Source organism: Ranitomeya imitator, chromosome 3 (assembly GCF_032444005.1).
Source record: "Ranitomeya imitator isolate aRanImi1 chromosome 3, aRanImi1.pri, whole genome shotgun sequence".
NCBI classification, from domain to species: Eukaryota; Metazoa; Chordata; class Amphibia; order Anura; family Dendrobatidae; genus Ranitomeya; species Ranitomeya imitator.
The window spans coordinates 321,209,725-321,229,952 of NC_091284.1; the positions used below are offsets into that span (position 1 = coordinate 321,209,725).

General features: G+C 42.5%; 1 protein-coding gene across 2 annotated transcripts in view; it reads right to left on the reverse strand.

Moving 5' to 3' along the window:
• The window catches only part of PTAFR (platelet activating factor receptor), a 94,015-nt gene extending 74,805 nt beyond the window's left edge, over positions 1 to 19,210 (reverse strand). The window contains exon 1 of one of the 2 annotated variants that reach the window (XM_069756648.1): positions 19,190 to 19,210. The gene's annotated coding sequence lies outside the window, so the exon portion shown is untranslated. The other variant, XM_069756647.1, reaches the window with a different exon arrangement.
• Positions 19,211 to 20,228: the final 1,018 nt, after the last annotated feature.

Genomic DNA, 20,228 nt, shown 5'->3' on the forward strand with positions numbered 1-20,228 from the left:
TTCCAAACACACCACTAACATTAATATCTAACTCGCACAACACACAAACATGGTCCGAAAAAACGACCCTATCCTGCTTATATCCAACAGGAATAATATTTTTAGAAATAAAACAATAATCCAACCTGGACTGTGCTCTTCCACTATCAGAAAAAAAGGTATCTAACAAAGGGTTAACCTTACACACACGCTGCATATCACTCAAATCAAAGTCAGTAACTAACTCCAGCAAAACTTTTCCAGACACATCAACATTCACTCCCCCCACATCACAATTCATATCACCCACAATCACCACAGGCACTCTTCCTGGAACAAAAAGCTTCACTTTTTCAAATAATAACTTACACTCATTTTTTTCTACTGGCGCATAAATATTGATAACACAAAACTTAACATTTTTATATTCAAAATTTGCTAAGATACATCTCCCCACCTCCACCACCAAATAATTATTCAAAACAACCTCCTGCCCCTTAACTAAAATACCCACACCATCATTTCTATTATTTGCACTACCAGACCATACAGACGCACCATAAGACCACTCATCCCCTTTCACACCATCCACAATCCCACATTCTTGCAAACAAAAAATAAATGCACTCTGCATAGCTAAAAAATCCAAAATTGCTGCTCTCCTCCTCACTTTCATAAAAACTCTCACATTTTGAGAAACTATAGAAAAACCCATACTGCAAAAACAAAAAACACAATGCAAAAATTACCACAAAATTACACACATTACACAAAAAGCCCTTGACAAAGGTCAAGACTCACAGAAAGGAGAGAAAAAAAAAACAACGAGATCCACTGAGCTTTCATTTTACCCAGTATCACCATTGTCCTCCTCTGCCATTCGGACTGAATAGCAAGTCTCTGAACCACTAACCCCTTCGTGCTCACTCCATTTTTTTTTAGCTGGCCCAATTTTCCTCTTAGGCCGGGGACACACACAACGTATAAATAAACGTTTCGTTTTTGACGGACGAGAATCGCACCAATGTTACCAAAACAGTGATCCGTGTGCAGTGCGAGGATGCGATTTTCTCGCATCAAATGATCCGTGTGACATCCGTGTGACATCCGTATGGCATCCGTATGGTGAGATTTTCTCACACACTTGCAAAATGAGCAAATAATGGCTGAGCCTTTCCTGTCACCTGCCCAATGCCTGAGAATTTCTCGCAAGTCACACTGATGGTCCGTGTGCTGTGCTATTTTTTCTCACCCCCATAGACTTTCATTGGCGATTCTCGGCCGAGAAACGCTGACAATCGCAGCATGCTGCGATTTCACTCGGATCCTGAATACGGCCGAGAAAATATCGGATGATGGGAGCTGCCCCATAGATAAACATTGGGACGAGTGCTATGCGATTTTTTATCGCATTGCACTCGTCCGTATTACGGTCTAGTGTGACCCCGGCCTTAGGCATACTACTGCATGCCTCATCACTTTCCCCATCCTCCTCCCTCTGACACTTATTCCCACCCCTGTCCTCATCTGAAGAAAGCCCTCCAATATTGTGAGGATCTGAGGGGTGCACAGGGCTCTCAGCTTCAGAAATGCGCACGTTTTCCTCCGTTGCATCCATTGCTTCCTCAAGAGAAAACATTTCAGGCACAGTAGAGTCATCATCTTCTTCCTCATCTTCTTCCTGATCTTCTTCCTTATTAAACCCCTTCTCTACTTTTTTTGCCTCCAACCAAAACTCCTTATCTTCCTTCTGTGCATCACTCATAGCACCACGGGGTGCTAGCACAATGTCATCTGGAGTCACAGAGCGTCTTTCCCTCTCCCTCTCCCTCCTTTCCTCTCTCTCCATTCTTTCAGATTCCTTTCTGATAATCGCCAACCTCCTCCTTCTCTCCTCCTCCTCTCTCCATTCACTCTCTGAGCGTCTAGGCGCTCTCCGCGGACAATCCTTATACATGTGGTCACTACTACCACACACGTCACAGGTCTTAGCCATCGGGCAATCACCAGCCATATGCCCCTCCTTCTTGCAGTTTCGGCAACACTGCCCCTTCTGGCAGTCTGCCTGGACATGTCCAAAAGAGAAACATCTCCTGCAAAACAGAGGCTGCCCAGGGTACATGAGGAAACCCCTATGCCCTGCCACAGAGAAGTTCGCCGGAGGGTGTCTGAACCCACCCACACTGCCAGGATCTCTTCTGAACCTTACACGATACTTGTATCGACAATTGAAGATTCCTAAGCAGTTCACTTGCTTCTCTCCCTTTGAAACAAAGTCACAGTACTGTGAGAGAAAGCTCTCCAACAATGCAGGTTCAGTAAAGGGGTTATAGACAGTGATAGTCACCTGCCTTTCCTGAAGACCAAACAGTGGTTCACATTTGACTCCCTTCAAACAGGGATCTCCGGCATGATTCCGAAACCACTCATAGACATTCAGGCAATAATGCTCCGACATAAAAGTAACATCGTAGTTACCTTGATTAGGGAACTCATTGATACTATAGATGTTCTCCAGTTTTCCTCCAGCCTTTTCCTCAATAAGGTCACGAACGATAAAGACCACGCTGTTCCTTGCCCGGATAGATGGCTCCAACGTCACTCGGATGGTGTTCTTCACATAACTCATATTCAAAGCTGTCGGTATAAACTACCACAGAAAAAAAACAGAATTCTCTGCAAAAGAGTCTGGATTCCTCCAGAAAACCTCACTCCTGACAGCTGTTTCGGGGTTTTTGCCCCTCATCAGTGTGGAGTAGGAAACTGGCTATCAGGAGCATTGCCTAGTAGACTAGTAGAAAGTCTATAAAGGCACGGATGATTGACCTCGTGGAGACCAAAACATCCAACACTGCGGAGACACCACCACGTGTTTCTCAATGCAGTGATCCAGAACACTGCCCCCAAATATGCAAATGCATGTAGAGGAGCTGCGGAGACACCATCACGTGTTTCTCAACGCAGGCAGTGAATAGCCAGGCTTTTCCCCGGGAAGGAACAACCAAGGGAAGGGCAGCATCCAATAAAGGAAAACCACCTATGCCAAGCATGGTATCCATCTACAGACATCTGTTTCAGGGTTTTTTGCCCCTCATCAGTGTGGAGTAGGAAACTGGCTATCAGGAGCATTGCCTAGTAGACTAGTAGAAAGTCTATAAAGGCACGGATGATTGACCTCGTGGAGACCAAAACATCCAACACCGTGGAGACACCATTCACGTGTTTCTCAACGCAGTGATCCAGAACACTGCCCCCAAATATGCAAATGCATGTAGAGGAGCTGCGGAGACACCATCACGTGTTTCTCAACACAGGCAGTGAATAGCCAGGCCTATCCCCGGGAAGGAACAACCAAGGGAAGGGCAGCATCCAATAAAGGAAAACATCCAATAAAGGAAAACCACCTATGCCAAGCATAGTATCCATCCACAGACAGCTGTTTTGGGGTTTTTGTCCCTCATCAGTGTGGAGTAGGAAACTGGCTATCAGGAGCATTGCCTAGTACACTAGTAGAAAGTCTATAAAGGCACGGATGATTGACCTCGTGGAGACCAAAACATCCAACACCGTGGAGACATCATCACGTGTTTCTCAATGCAGTGATCCAGAACACTGCCCCCAAATATGCAAATGCATGTAGACGAGCTGCGGAGACACCATCACGTGTTTCTCAACACAGGCAGTGAATAGCCATGCCTTTCCCCGGGAAGGAACAACCAAGGGAAGGGCAGCATCCAATAAAGGAAAACATCCAATAAAGGAAAACCACCTATGCCAAGTATGGTATCCATCCACAGACAGCTGTTTCAGGGTTTTTGCCCCCCATCAGTGTGGAGTAGGAAACTGGCTATCAGGAGCATTGCCTAACAGAAAGTCTATAAAGGCACGGATGATTGACCTCGTGGAGACCAAAACATCCAACACCGCGGAGACACCATCACGTGTTTCTCAACGCAGTGATCCAGAACACTGCACCCAAATATGCAAATGCATGTAGAGGAGCTGCGGAGACACCATCACGTGTTTCTCAACGCAGGCAGTGAATAGCCAGGCCTATCCCCGGGAAGGAACAACCAAGGGAAGGGCAGCATCCAATAAAGGAAAACCACCTATGCCAAGCATGGTATCCATCCACAGACAGCTGTTTCGGGGTTTTTGTCCCTCATCAGTGTGGAGTAGGAAACTGGCTATCAGGAGCATTGCCTAGTAGAAAGTCTATAAAGGCACGGATGATTGACCTCGTGGAGACCAAAACATCCAACACTGCGGAGACACCATCACGTGTTTCTCAATGCAGTGATCCAGAACACTGCCCCCAAATATGCAAATGCATGTAGACGAGCTGCGGAGACACCATCACGTGTTTCTCAACGCAGGCAGTGAATAGCCAGGCTTTTCCCCGGGAAGGAACAACCAAGGGAAGGGCAGCATCCAATAAAGGAAAACCACCTATGCCAAGCATGGTATCCATCCACAGACAGCTGTTTCGGGGTTTTTGTCCCTCATCAGTGTGGAGTAGGAAACTGGCTATCAGGAGCATTGCCTAGTAGACTAGTAGAAAGTCTATAAAGGCACGGATGATTGACCTCGTGGAGACCAAAACATCCAACACTGCGGAGACACCACCACGTGTTTCTCAATGCAGTGATCCAGAACACTGCCCCCAAATATGCAAATGCATGTAGAGGAGCTGCGGAGACACCATCACGTGTTTCTCAACGCAGGCAGTGAATAGCCAGGCTTTTCCCCGGGAAGGAACAACCAAGGGAAGGGCAGCATCCAATAAAGGAAAACCACCTATGCCAAGCATGGTATCCATCCACAGACATCTGTTTCAGGGTTTTTTGCCCCTCATCAGTGTGGAGTAGGAAACTGGCTATCAGGAGCATTGCCTAGTAGACTAGTAGAAAGTCTATAAAGGCACGGATGATTGACCTCGTGGAGACCAAAACATCCAACACCGTGGAGACACCATTCACGTGTTTCTCAACGCAGTGATCCAGAACACTGCCCCCAAATATGCAAATGCATGTAGAGGAGCTGCGGAGACACCATCACGTGTTTCTCAACGCAGGCAGTGAATAGCCAGGCCTTTCCTCGGGAAGGAACAACCAAGGGAAGGGCAGCATCCAATAAAGGAAACATCCAATAAAGGAAAACCACCTATGCCAGGCATAGAAATCCAACGTTTCTGATTCAGCGACGGGCACAGTATCGACGTAGATGTCATAATGGTTGCCATGGCGACGATGATGTCATAAAGGTTGCCTCGACCAATCAACGATGGGCACAATCTGGTATTATCCTTCAAAAATAAAAATCTGATTAATAAGCAGACAAACTACAAGAGCAACTAATGTACCATATAGGAAATACGGCAGCTGTCAGTCACATTACCTGTCTATTATGTGTATGTGTGAGCTAATATATACTGCCAGGGGGGAGGGCTTCCTGTTGGCTGGGGATTTATCAGGCTGCCAATTTAGCTTAATACTGAGGTAAAAATACTGAGCAAATAAAGTGTGAACACGGTCTAATACAGGAGGAGATGACACACAGATATATGCTATATACAGGAGGAGATGACACACAGGTATATACTATATACAGGAGAGATGACACAGGTATATACTGTATACAGGAGGAGATGACACACAGGTATGTACTATATACAGGAGGAGATGACTTACAGGTATATACTATATACAGGAGGAGATGTGTTGTGAATTCTGTTGTCGGGCTCCCTCCTGTGGTCATGAATGGTACTTCGGCTGGTTCTATCCATGGACTTCCTCTCGTGGCTGTGCGTGTTTCTAAGTTTCCTTCCACAGGTGACGAGGTTAATTCGTTAGCTGGCTGCTCTATTTTACTCCACTTAGATCTTTGCTCCATGCCACCTGTCAATGTTCCAGTATTGGTCTTGTTCACTCCTGGATCATTCTTGTGACCTGTCTTCCCAGCAGAAGCTAAGTGCCTGCTTGTATTTCTCTGGTTTGCTATTTTTCTGTCCAGCTTGCTATTTTGTTTGTTGTTTTGCTTGCTGGAAGCTCTGGGACGCAGAGGGAGCGCCTCCGAACCGTGAGTCGGTGCGGAGGGTCTTTTAGCGCCCTCTGCGTGGTCTTTTTGTAGGTTTTTGTGCTGACCGCAAAGCTACCTTTCCTATCCTCAGTCTGTTCAGTAAGTCGGGCCTCACTTTGCTAAATCTATTTAATCTCTGTGTTTGTATTTTCATCTTTACTCACAGTCATTATATGTGGGGGGCTGCCTTTTCCTTTGAGGAATTTCTCTGAGGCAAGGTAGGCTTTATTTTTCTATCTTTAGGGCTAGCTGGTTCCTTAGGCTGTGCCGAGTTGCATAGGGAGCGTTAGGAGCAATCCACGGCTATTTCTAGTGTGATTGATAGGATTAGGGATTGCGGTCAGCAGAGTTTCCACGTCCCAGAGCTCGTTCTATATTATCAGTAACTATCAGGTCATTCCGTGCGCTCTTAACCACCAGGTCCATTATTGTCCTGACCACCAGGTCATAACAGAGATGACACACGTATCTACTATATACAGGAGGAGATGACATACAGGTATCTATATATATAATTGTCTAAGGGTTTTTCCGTCTGTCTGTCTGTCTGTCTTTCTGTCTGTCTGTTTGTCTGTCTGTCTGTCTTTCTGTCTGTCTGTCCTGGAAATCCCGGCTCTCTGATTGGTCGAGGCCGCCAGGCCTCGACCAATCAGCAACGGGCACAGCGACGATGATGTCATAAAGGACATAGAAATCCCGCATCTGATTGGTCGAGGCCGCCAGGCCTCGACCAATCAGCAACGGGCACAACGACGATGATGTCATAAAGGACGTAGACATCTCACGTTTCTGATTCAGCGACGGGCACAGTATCGACGTAGATGTCATAATGGTTGCCATGGCGACGATGATGTCATAAAGGTTGCCTCGGCCAATCAGCGACGGACACAGTCTGCCGCGAATTCTGGAATCATCATTGTCCATATACTACGGGGACATGCATATTCTAGAATACCCGATGCGTTAGAATCGGGCCACAATCTAGTCTATATATATAATTGTCTAAGGGTTTTTCCGTCTGTCTGTCTGTCTGTCCTGGAAATCCCGCGTCTCTGATTGGTCGATGCCACCAGGCCTCGACCAATCAGTGACGGGCACAGCATGGCGACGATGATGTCATAAAGGTTGCCTCGACCAATCAGCGACGGGCACAGTCTGCTGCGAATTCGCCTCGACCAATCAGCGACGAGCACAGTATCGACGTAGATGTCATAATGGTTGCCATGGCGACGATGATGTCATAAAGGTTGCCTCGACCAATCAGCGATGGGCACAGTCTGCCGCGAATTCTGGAATCATCATTATTTATATACTACGGGGACATGCATATTCTAGAATACCCGATGCGTTAGAATCGGGCCACAATCTAGTCTATATATATATTTTTTTTTTTCAGATTTTTAAAATTTTTTTTTAACTTTTTGCATATTTCAATAGTCTGCATGGGAGACTAGATGCTGCCACAACCCGATTGGCTCTGCTACACAGAGGCGATGATCAGATCGCCTCTATGTAGTAGAATTACTCACTTGCTATGAGCGCCGACGGCCGGGTGGCGCTGAAAGCAAGCCAGCAGTGACAACCATAGGTCTCCAGGAGACCTCTGGTTGTCATGACAACAAACCGGTGACATGCGATCATTTGACAAGGGTCACCGGTGGGCGGATTACCGAGTTAATTGCCGCTGGCAGCATTTAACGGGTTAATAGCCGCAGGTGGATTGCGATTCCACCTGCGGCTGTTCCAAGCACACGTCAGCTGTTCCAAACAACTGACATGTTCCGGGAAAGATGTGGGTTCACCGCCGGAGCCCACATCAAAGGGAGGGAGTCTGACATTTGCATAAATATATGCCCAATGTCGGAAAGGGGTTAATAGTATTCATAATGATAGTAAGGAAATGATGAGGAGATATCAAAAGCTATTGAAAAAAAAGACACGTACCTGGTGGACAAAGACGTCTCTTGATAATTATATTCAACAAAAAATTGTCCCCGTGGTCTTAGGGTACAATTGTACCCCACTTCTGGGTTGGATAATGCGGAGCTTTAATGGGTGACCACTGCATCAGTATGTTCCCTGTCCTTTATGGAAATTATTAATGCCAAAAATACTCTTATTTTAGAGGAAATTGATATTGAATTGACCCAATTACAGAAAGATTTGGCCCCAAAAATGTCCTCTGATCAACTGGAAAAGTTCTATCAAGAAATGGGTCAGGAACTTGAGAAGTGGGAACAGCAAATCAGCGCTGCTAAAATAATCAAATATCAAAGGGATATAAAGGATTATGCCCAAAAGAAAATCTTCAGATGGCAAAACAGAACCGAAGATATTAATATAAGAACTTCCTCTAGAAGTCCATCTGTTACATTCGTTTCATCTCTCTCAAGGACCCTCTCTCAAGTTGAAGCTGAACCCCAAAAGTTGTTGTCCAATTTGTCCTGAGTATGCTGATACCCCATGTGTGGGGGGGACCACTGTTTGGGCGCACGGCAGAGCTCGGAAGGGACGGAGCTGTTTTGGAATGCAGACTTTGATAGAATGGTCTGCGGGCGTTATGTTGCGTTTGCAGAGCCCCTGATGTACCTAAACAGTACCCCCACAAGTGACCACATATTGGAGACTAGCCCCCCAAGGAACTTATCTAGATGTGTGGTGAGAACTTTGAATGCCCAAGTGCTTCACAGAAGTTTATAATGCTGAGTCGTGAAAATAAAAAATATTTTCTTTTTTACAAAAAAGATTTTTGAGCCCCCAAGCTTTTATTTTCACAAGGGTAACAGGAGAAATTGGACAACAAAAGTTGTTGTCCAATGTGTCCTGAGTACGCTGATACCCCATATGTTGGGGTAAACCCCTGTTTGGGCGCACGGGAGAGCTTAGAAGGGAAGGAGCACTGTTTTGCTTTTTCAACGCAGAATTGGCTGGAATTGAGATCGGACGCCATGTTGCGTTTGGAGAGCCCCTGATGTGCCTAAACAGTGGAAACCCCCCAATTATAACTGAAACCCTAATCCAAACACACCCCTAACCTTAATCTCAATTATAAGCCTAACCACACCCCTAACCCTGACATACCCCTAACCCTAATCCCAACCCTATTCCCAACCATAAATGTAATCCAAACCCTAACCCTAATTTTATCCCCAACCCTAACCCGAACTTTAGCCCCAACCCTAACCTTAACTTTGGCCCCAACCCTAACTGTAGCCCTAACCCTAGCCCCAACCCTAACCCTAGCCCTAACCCTAACCCTAGCCCTAACCCTAATGGGAAAATGGAAATAAATACGTTTTTTAAATTTTTCTATAACTAAGGGGGTGATGAAGGGGGGTTTGATTTACTATTTATAGTGGGTTTTCTAGCGGATTTTTATGATTGGCAGCCGTCACACACTAAAAGACGCTTTTTATTGCAAAAAATATTTTTTGCGTTACCACATTTTGAGAGCTATAATTTTTCCATATTTTGGGCCACAGAGTCATATGAGGTCTTGTGTTTTGCGGGACGAGTTGATGTTTTTATTGGTAACATTTTTGGGCACTTGACATTTCTTGATCGCTTTTTATTTATTTATTTTTTTAATGGTGTTCACTGAAGGGGTTAACTAGTGGCACAGTTTTATAGGTTGGATCGTTACGGATGCGACGATACTAAATATGTGTACTTTTATTGTTTTTTTTAATTTAGATAAAGCAGTGTATTTATTATTATTTTTTTAGGAATTTTTTTGTTTTTTTTTACATATGTAAAAAATTTTTTTTACGTTTTTACTTTGCCCCGGGGGGGGGGGGGGGGGACATCACAGTAAAGTGACAGATCGCTGATCTGACGTCCACATCAGGGAGGCTTCCCGGCGCCTGCTCTGAGCAGGCACTGTGAAGCCACCTCCCTGCAAGACCCGGATGCAGCGGCCATTTTTGATCCGGGCCTGCTGCCCTGCGTTGCTCCGTGGGTCTCAGGGAAGCACACAGGGAGCCCCCTCCCTGCACGATGCTTCCCTATACCGCCAGAACACAGCGATCATGTTTGATCGCAGTGTGCCGGGGGTTAATGTGCCAGGGGCGGTCCGTGACCGCTCCTGGCACATAGTGCCGGGTGTCAGCTGCGATAGTCAGCTGACACCCGGCCGCGATCAGCCGCGCTCCCCCCGTGAGCGCGGCTAATTGCGCTGGACATACTATTCCTTCCTTGGGAAGTAGGGCCCACTCCACATGGACGGAATAGTATTTCCAATGGCAAAAAGGGGTTGAAATGTATGTAAACTTTTGACTTTGCAGTAAGTAATACATGCTCTCTCCTTATTCTGGTATTTGGCAAAAATTAATAATTATGGTAATCATAATTGACCTAAAACGGGAATTTTTTTTCTGATTTCATTTCAGATATTGAGAAAAACATGCATGTGTCTTTTTATATAGTGTATGTAAACTTCTGATTCCAACCGTATACACATACAGTACAGACCAAAAGTTTGGACACACCTCATTTAAAGATTTTTCTGTATTTTCATGACTATGAAAATTGTACATTCACACTGAAGGTATCAAAGCTATGAATTAACACGTGTGGAATTATATACTTAACAAAAAAGTGTGAAACAACTGAAATTATGTCTTATATTCTAGGTTCTTCAAAGTAGCCACCTTTTGCTTTGATGACTGCTTTGCATACTCTTTGCATTCTGAGCTTCAAGAGGTAGTCACCGGGAATGGTTTTCACTTCACAGACGTGCCATGTCAGGTTTAATAAGTGGGATTTCTTGCCTTATAAATGGGGTTGGAACCATGAGTTGTGTTGTGCAGAAGTCTGGTGGATACACAGCTGATAGTCCTACTGAATAGACTGTTAGAATTTGTATTATGGCAAGAAAAAAGCAGCTAAGTAAAAAAAAACCGAGTGGCCATTATTATTTTAAGAAATGAAGGTCAGTCAGTATGAAAAAAATTGGGAAAACTTTGAAAGTGTCCCCAAGTGCAGTTGCAAAAACCATCAAGCGCTACAAAGAAACTGGCTCACATGAGGACCGCCCCAGGAAAGGAAGACCAAGTGTCTGCTTCTGAGGATATTGCAGGTCAACAGCAGATCAGATTGGATACCAGGTCAATGCAACACAGAGTTCTATCAGCAGACACATCTCAACAACAACGTTTAAGAACAGACTTTGTGCCCTAGGCCTTCATGGTAAAATAGATGCTAGGAAACCACTGCTAAGTACAGGAAACAAGCAGAAGACTTGTTAGGGCTAAAGAACACAAGGAATGGATATGAGACAAGTGGAAATCTGTGCTTTGGTCTGATGAGTCAAAATTTGAGATCTTTGGTTCAAAGTGTGTGTCTTTGTGCGACGCAGAAAAGGTGAACGGATGGATTCTACATGCCTGGTTCCCACCGTGAAGCATGGAGGAGGAGGTGTTATGGTGTGGGGGTGCTTTGCTGGTGACACTGTTAGGGATTTATTCAAAATTGAAGGCATACTGAACCAGCATGGCTACCACAGCATCTTGCAGCAGCATGCTATTTCATCCGTTTGCGTTTAGTTGGACCATCATTTATTTTTCAACAGGACAATGACCCCAAACACACCTCCAGGCTGTGTAAGGGTTATTTGACCAAGAACGAGAGTGATGGGGTGCTATGCCAGATGACCTGGCCTCCACAGTCACCAGACCTGAACTGTATCGAGATGGTTTGGGGTGAGCTGGACCGCAGAGTGAAGGCAAAACGGCCAAGAAGTGCTAAGCATCTCTGGGAACTCCTTCAAGACTGTTGGAAGACCATTCCCGGTGACTACCTCTTGAAGCTCATCAAGAGAATGCCAAGAGTGTGCAAAGCAGTCATCAAAGCAAAAGGTGGCTACTTTGAAGAACCTAGAATATAAGACATATTTCCAGTTGTTTCACACTTTTTTGTTAAGTATATAATTCCACATGTGTCAATTCATAGTTTTGATGCCTTCAGTGTGAATGTACAATTTTCATAGTCATGAAAGTACAGAAAAATCTTTAAATGAGAAGGTGTGTCCAAACTTTTGGTCTTTACTGTTTATTCAACTTTTACGTTTTAAAAATTACAAAAAGGAAAATGAGTTGATTCAAAGGTTTGAGCACCCTGCATGGCTACTACCTTGTAGCACCTCCTCTTAAAGTATCACAGCTTTTAAATGCTTCTTCCAGTTCTGTAAGATTCCTGTGTTGTCTTGCCACAGATTTTCAGTGATGTTTGTGGATGGCTTTGTACGTCATGGTTAGGGTTTTGTACTGGAGACTCTGTATTGTAGTATCATGTGTGTCCCCATACATTAGTTTTCATTGTTTATGGCCACAGTATTTATTAATGTTTTTTAAAGATTTATAATAATATTGCTCATTGATTTATTTTATACGGGCAGATTCTTTTGTATTGCTATTTATGTAGTAAGCAATATATCTAGTACATTGCAAATTAAGGCACTTTATAAGCACTTAGTCACTTTATATACTTTCGGCACTTGTACACGCTGACGGGCAGAATCCCTTGCGTCTGGCCTCCTGCCCAGCGGCGGCCCTGTATTGCGGTGTGTGGGCGAGGTGCTGGCCCACTCACGTGATCGGGGCTTGTCGTTCTGGGCAGAGGTTTCAGACGCAGGGAGGAGGCTTGTTTGCGGTTCATGCATGCACTTTTTCCTTTTTGGATTATCACATGATGGGATCATTACTTAAACTGACCTGAGATCCTGATCAAGCCACGCCCCCTGAGGAAGCGGTATTAATCACACGCGAAACGCGCGTTGGGGTTAAATGACCAGGATCCAGACAGGACATTTGCACTAATTATCCCCTTTATTTAAACATGTATTTTGTATGAACTACACAGAGATATATAGCGTTTCTACCAACACTAATTGGATTGTACTACTGTGTTAGGTCACTTTGTATAAGCACTTATATGGTGGCAATTTACATGCTGTCCATTTGTAAAAATCTCCATTTTCTGTAGTATTTACATTTGTCCCGTTTTGTGAACCTGGGTCATTGATTGTATCTATGGACGCAGTCAATGTTATTGTAAACCATTTACTATATACTACTTGGTAATATTATGTACATTTTATGTGAAAATTAGTGACAGAATTTTCAATAAATAATGTGATTTTGTAATTTATTGGCTACTTTTGACTCTTGTTTCTCCTGTTTCAAAGTATTGCTTTTTGAGTCGCCATTTAACTGTATATGGTATAATTTACAACTGATATTTATTTGTTTAAATAAAAAAGAACCTATACATGTTTGGTACCTGCATACTTGAAGTGACCTGGAGAATCATATTGTCAGGTCAGTTTTAGCATTTAGTGAACATGATAAATACCGTAATAATAATAAAAAAAAACAATTGTGGAATTGCACTTTTTTCACATTTTCAACACACTTTGAACTTTTGTTCCCCTTTTTCCAGCACACTTTATGATAAAATCAATGGTGTCCTTCAAAAATACAACTGGTCCTGCTAAAAATAAGCCCTCATAGGGCTTTATTTATGGAAAAATAAAAAAAGTTATGCTCTGGGAAGAAGGGGAACAAAAAGGTCATGATGGGGTTTAGCACTGTCTTATAGAAAAGTTCTAAAACTTCCTAATGTTTTATTTCTCAGTTTAGAACCCTTTTTTAAATACTTGCAATCTTTGTGTAGGAAGATGGCACACAGTACATGGCAAGTTCAGCTCTTAGCTGAGGTGTGAATACGACTGTATGCAGTCTGGGCTCTGATCTGTGAACCAAAAGGTGCAGCTTCTGCTGATGTACATACAGTGTTTAGATCGTTTTGCAGCCTTCTCCATCACTAACAGCAAAAACATAATGAGGAACTAAACCAAAGTACATTGGAAAGTTGCACAATGTTTCATTTATATAGTAACTAGAGTTTATCAGCCACAAATAGGAAAATACCTTTAACCCCTTAAAGAGAACCTCCAGTCACAACATGTGACATTTTTTATAATTCAGTTGAGCTTTTCATTTCTTTCAGCTCTGTGGGCGACACAGTGGGCTAAAAGGACATGTCCACATTTTAGGTGGCAGTAAATTCACCATCCTGTATCTCCACAATAAAGTGGAGAAAATAACAACGAAAACAAATCTTTTATCTACATTTCTGCTACTACTGTATATGCAGAGATGTACAGTTTATAAGGTGAATCATTGCGAAAGGTCTTCTTTAACCCCTTAAGCCCTGAGGGTGGTTTGCACGTTAATGACCGGGCCAATTTTTACAATTCTGACCATTGTCCCTTTATGAGGTTATAACTCTGGAACACTTCAACGGATCCTGGAGATTCTGACATTGTTTTCTCGTGACATATTGCACTTCATGACAGTGGTAACATTTCTTTGATATTACCTGGGTTTATTTGTTAAAAAATTGGAAATTTGGCGAAAATGTCGCAATTTTCCAACTTTGAATTTTTATGCCCTTAAATCACAGAGATATGTCACACAAAATACTTAATAAGTAACATTTCCCACATGTCTACTTTACATCAGCACAATTTTGGAAACAACTTTTTTTTGGTTAGGGAGTTGTAAGGGTTAAAATTTGACCAGCAATTTCTCATTTTTACAACACCATTTTTTTTTAGGGACCACATCACATTTGAAGTCATTTTGAGGGATCTATATGATAGAAAATAACCAAGTGTGACACTATTCTAAAAACTGCACCCCACAAGGAGCTCAAAACCACATTCAAGAAGTTTATTAACCCTTCTGGTGCTTCACAGGAATTTTTGGAATGTTTAAAAAAAAATGAACATTTAATTTTTTTTCACAAAAAATTTACTTCAGCTCCAATTGGTTTTATTTTACAAAAGGTATCAGGAGAAAATGAACCCCAAATGTTGTTGTACAATTTGTCCTGAGTACCCCGATACCCCATATGTGGGGGTAAACCACTGTTTGTGCACATGGCAGAGCTTGGAAGGGAAGGAGCGCCATTTGACTTTTCAATGCAAAATTGGCTGGAATTGAGATGGTACGCCATGTTGCTTTTTGGAGAGCAACTAATGTGCCTAAACATTGAAACCCCCCACAAGTGACACCATTTTAGAAAATAGACCCCCTAAGGAACTTACTAAATTTGTGGTGAGCACCTTGACCCACCAAGTGCTTCACAGAAGTTTATGTAGAGCCGTAAAAATAAATTATATTTTTTTTCACAAAAATGAAATTTTCGCCCCCAATTTTTTACTTTCCCAAGGGTACCAGAAGAAATTGTACCCCAAAAGTTGTTGGGCAATTTGTCCTGAGTACGCTGATACCCCATAAGTGGGGGTAAACCACTGTTTGGATGCATGGCAGAGCTCGGAAGGGAAGGAGGGGCGTTTGACTTTTCAATGCAAAATTGGCTGGAATTAAGATGGGATGCCATGTTGCGTTGGGGAGCCCCTGATGTGCTTAAACATTGAAACTCCCCACAAATGACACCATTTTGGAAAGTAGACCCCCCTAAGGAACTTATCTAGATGTGTTGTGAGAGCTTTGAACCCCCAAGTGTTTCACTACAGTTTATGACGCAGAGCCGTGAAAATAAAAATTCTTTTTTTTTTCCACAAATATATTTTTTAGCCCCCAGTTTTGTATTTTCCCAAGGGTAACAGGAGAAACTGCACTCCAAACATTGTTGTGCAATTTGTCCTGAGTACGCTGATACCCCATATGTGGAAGGGTAACCACCGTTTGGGCGCATGGCAGAGCTCGTAAGGGAAGGAGCGCCATTTGGAATGCAGACTTAGATGGAATGGTCTGCAGGCATCACATTGCGTTTGCAGAGCCCCTAATGTAACTAAACAGTAGAACCCCCCCACAAGTGACCCCATATTGGAAACTAGACCCCCCAAGGAACTTATCTAGATGTGTCGTGAGAACTTTGAACCCCCAAGTGTTTCACTACAGTTAATAACGCAGAGCCGTGAAAATAAAAAATCATTTTTTTCCCACAAAAATTATGTTTAACACCCAGTTTTGTATTTTCCCAAGGGTAACAGGAGAAATTAGTCCCCAAAAGTTGTTGTCCAATTTGTCCTGAGTACGCTGATACCCCATATGTGGGGGGAGAACCACCGTCTGGGCGCATGGCAGAGCTCGGAAGGGAAGGAGCGCCATTTGGAATGCAGATTTAGATGGATTGATCTGCAGGCGTCACGTTGCATTTGCAGAGCCCCCAATGTACCTTGACAGTAGAAACCCCTGACATGTGACCCCATATTGGAACCTAGACCCCCCAAGGAACTTATGTAGATGTGTTGTGAGAACTTTGAACCTCCGAGTATTTGACTACAGTTTATAACGAGGAGCTGTGAAAATAAAAAATCATTTTTTCCTACAAAAATGTTTTTTTTTGCCCCCAAAATTTTTATTTTCCCAAGGGTAACAAGAGAAATTGGACCACAAAAGTTGTTGTCCAATTTGTCCTGAGTACACTGACACCCCATATGTTGGGGTAAACCCCTGTTTGGGCGCATGGGAGAGCCCGGAAGGGAAGGAGCACTGTTTTAGTTTTTCAACGCAGAATTGGCTGGAATTGAGATCGGACACCATGTCACGTTTGGAGAGCCCCTGATGTGCCTAAACAATGGAAACCCCCAATTCTAACTGAAATCCTAACCCAAACACACCCCTAATCACAACCACACCCCTAACCCCAACCTTAAACACACCCCTAACTCCAACACACCCCTAACCCTAATCCCAACCATAACCCTAACCACACCCCTAACCCTGACACACCCCTAACCCTAATCCCAACCATAAATGTAATCCAAACCCTAACCCTAGCCCCAACCCTAACCCTAACCCTTACCCTAGCCCTAGCCCTAACCCTAACCCTAACACTAGCCCTAACCCTAATGGGAAAATGGAAATAAATACATTTTTTAATTTTTTTTTAATTTTCCCTAACTAAGGAGGTGATGAAGGGGGGTTTGATTTACTTTTATAGCGGCTTTTTTAGCGGATTTTTATGATTGGCATCTGTCACACACTAAAAGACTCTTTTTATTGCAAAAAATATTTTTTTGCGATACCACATTTTGAGAGCTATAATTTTTCCATATTTTGGTCCACAGAGTCATGTGAGGTCTTGTTTTTTGCGGGACGAGTTGACGTTTTTATTGGTAACATTTTCGGGCACGTGACATTTTTTGATCGCTTTTTTTCCGATTTTTGTGAGGCAGTATGACCAAATACCAGCTATTCATGAATTTCTTTTTTTTTTTTTTTGGGGGGGGGGGGGGCGTTTATACCGTTCTGCATTTGATAAAATGAATAAAGCAGTTTTATTCTTCGGGTCAGTACGATTACAGCAATACCTCATTTAGATTATTAAATAAACGGCAATTATTGTTTTTTTTTTTAATGAAGTTCACTTTATAGTATAAAATATTTTATATTTCCATGGTTTGATCTTTTACAGATGTGTCAATACTGAATGTTTTTTTTAAATCTCTTTCTTATTAGAGTAAGGAAGATTCTTTATGTCTGTGATATCTTAATTATAAAAAAAGTGCCTGAGTTTGATAGTTCATTTCTGTGTTGGTGCAAAAGGGCCCATATTTACTCTGGGAGGCCTTTGTTTAGCTATTTGCGATATTGCTTGAACCTAATACATTCTTTAGTCTGTGATTCTATATAATAAACTAGGCAGTTTTTTGTTGAATGATGGAATGTTGCCTTTGTCTGTAAATGTGTAATTAAGTGTGTTCTGCTAACGCTGTTCTGTATTTGGTATTTTACCACAGTATTTGTAAGCCAATACCGTGAGAGGAAAATCAGAGGAAAAGTATAGTAGGAACTCATGCACCACTTCTATATTTCTCACCCACTCCTGGTTATGGCTTACAGATACTGAGGTAAAATACTGACCAAATACTGAACTTGTGAACAAAACCTTAATTTAAAAAAAAAAAATCCCCTGTGGGCACATGCACAATCTCCTCAGCAATAACGGCACCATTCTCTTCAGCCCATGTGCCATCCCCCTACTCAGCACGTCCGCAGCCTGATGGGACGGCGCGCGGCCTGGTGGGACTGCATGCAGCATGATGGGATGGCGCACGTGCAGAGGAGAGTGGCCGTCGTGCTAGCGATAAGGGAGATGGCAAGCGACCTGAGGAGAGTGATGGTGATTGTAGTTTTGAAAAGATGTCATGTGTGCCCACCGGGAGGGCTCTGCGTGCCATAGGTTCACCGCCACTGCCCTACATTATCCCAGGAGATTCCTACTGTGGTCCTATGTCCTACATAAAAGCCGGCAGACGCTATATCCTTTGTTCGGAGGCAATATGTAGATATAGCCTTAACCATTTCTTCTATTGACATTAATCTACTTTACAATTATCTACTTCCTTCACACCCTGATCCACATCAAACATTCCTTTGTAGAGATTTATATTCAAGTTATAATTAGCAAAGAGAAAAAAATGTAAAAGAAAAAATAATAGATATTAGGGAAATAATATTCTCAAGTTTATGGTCAATGTTATAAACGCTGAGAATTGTATATAATTTAAACCCTAGTTCAGTCTAATCAGGGGTCATGTTATATACAGCTGTGGCAAAAATTAGAGACCACTGCAACATGTTTAGCTTGTCTGATTTTTCTCTTTATAGGTATATTTTTTAGTAAAATGTAAATTGTTCTTTTATTCTATAAACTACTGACATGTCTCCGAATTTCCAAGCAATACATTTTGGGTTTTTTTTCTGACAAAGAAAAATGGTCAAAATAAAAAAAACAGTGCTGTCAGACCTCAAATAATACAAAGAAAACAAGTTCATAATCATTTAGAAACAACAATACTAATGTTTTACCTCAGGAAGAGTTCAGAAATCAATATTTTGTGGAATAACCATGATTTTTACTCGCAGCTTTCATGCGTCTTGGCATGCATTCCACCAGTCTTTTACACTGCTTCTGGAGCAAAAATGTAAGCAGTTCTTCTTTGTTTGATGGCTTGTGACTATCCATCATCCTCTTGATTACATTCCTGAGGTTTTCAATGGGCTCAGGTCTGGAGATTGGGCTGCCTATGACAGGGTTTTGATGTGGTGGTCTTTTAATTTTTCCAGAGCTGTATATTCATAGAGTATCATCTTACCTCAAAGAAGAAATCTGTAAGTGATGAGATTGTAGAGGCAGAAGGATATATACTCATTATGAGATAAGTGTCCTTTCATTGAGAGTTCATAAACATGCAGGTAGGGCAAAGAACACCTCAGTGACTCACATTCATTACAGGAAATGTGTTTCCTTTACAAAACAGAATTGTTTCCAGAAAATATGCCTGACATATAACAGCAGATTTAACTTATAAATTATGCTTATTCAGGATCGGTATGTTTCTGAATATTACCAGAAAGTAAATATCTACAGATGGAAAAAAAACATTCAACATTAGATAGCTTATTCCCTCCCCTTCTTACAAGAGCCATTTTTTTTTTATTTTTCTATTGAAATAGCCATTCAGCATATCGGGATTTGTATAAATTTTTGGCTTGTGTCTCCATGTTTTTATTATTTACAAATTTCCAGAGGCAAATAAACTGTTAGAATCTGTTTAGTTTGTGACTATCCACCATTTTCTGGTTGTCTTTTCCCTTATGTGCTGGGTTTGTCTTGGGTCAGGTGATTGTATCACTCATTATTAACCAGCACCTGCCTCCCAGTCCTTGCTGGACAACAGTGTTAGGCCGGCTTCACACTTGCGAGTTTTAGGGACGTAAGAGCGCAGAAACTACGTCCGTAAAACTCGCAAAAAAAAAGGCACAATTATTCTCTATGCCCCTGCTCCTATCTGCCGTATTAAACTGATCAGTATTATACGGCTTTCTACGGCCGTAGAAAATCGCAGCATGCTGCGTTTGTCACCGTATTGCGCAAATAAAACGTCAATGAAAGTCTATGGAAGCCCCAAAAATACGGATCACACACGGACCAGCAGTGTGACTTGCGAGAAATACGCAGCGGTGTTAGCGAGAAAAGCCGGCAATTCAGTGCTGTGTACAGTAAAATCACACTGACAGCTTCCAGTAGAATAGGTAGAATAAATGTGTACACATAGAATAGGTAACATAGTAACATAGTTAGTAAGGCCGAAAAAAGACATTTGTCCATCCAGTTCAGCCTATATTCCATCA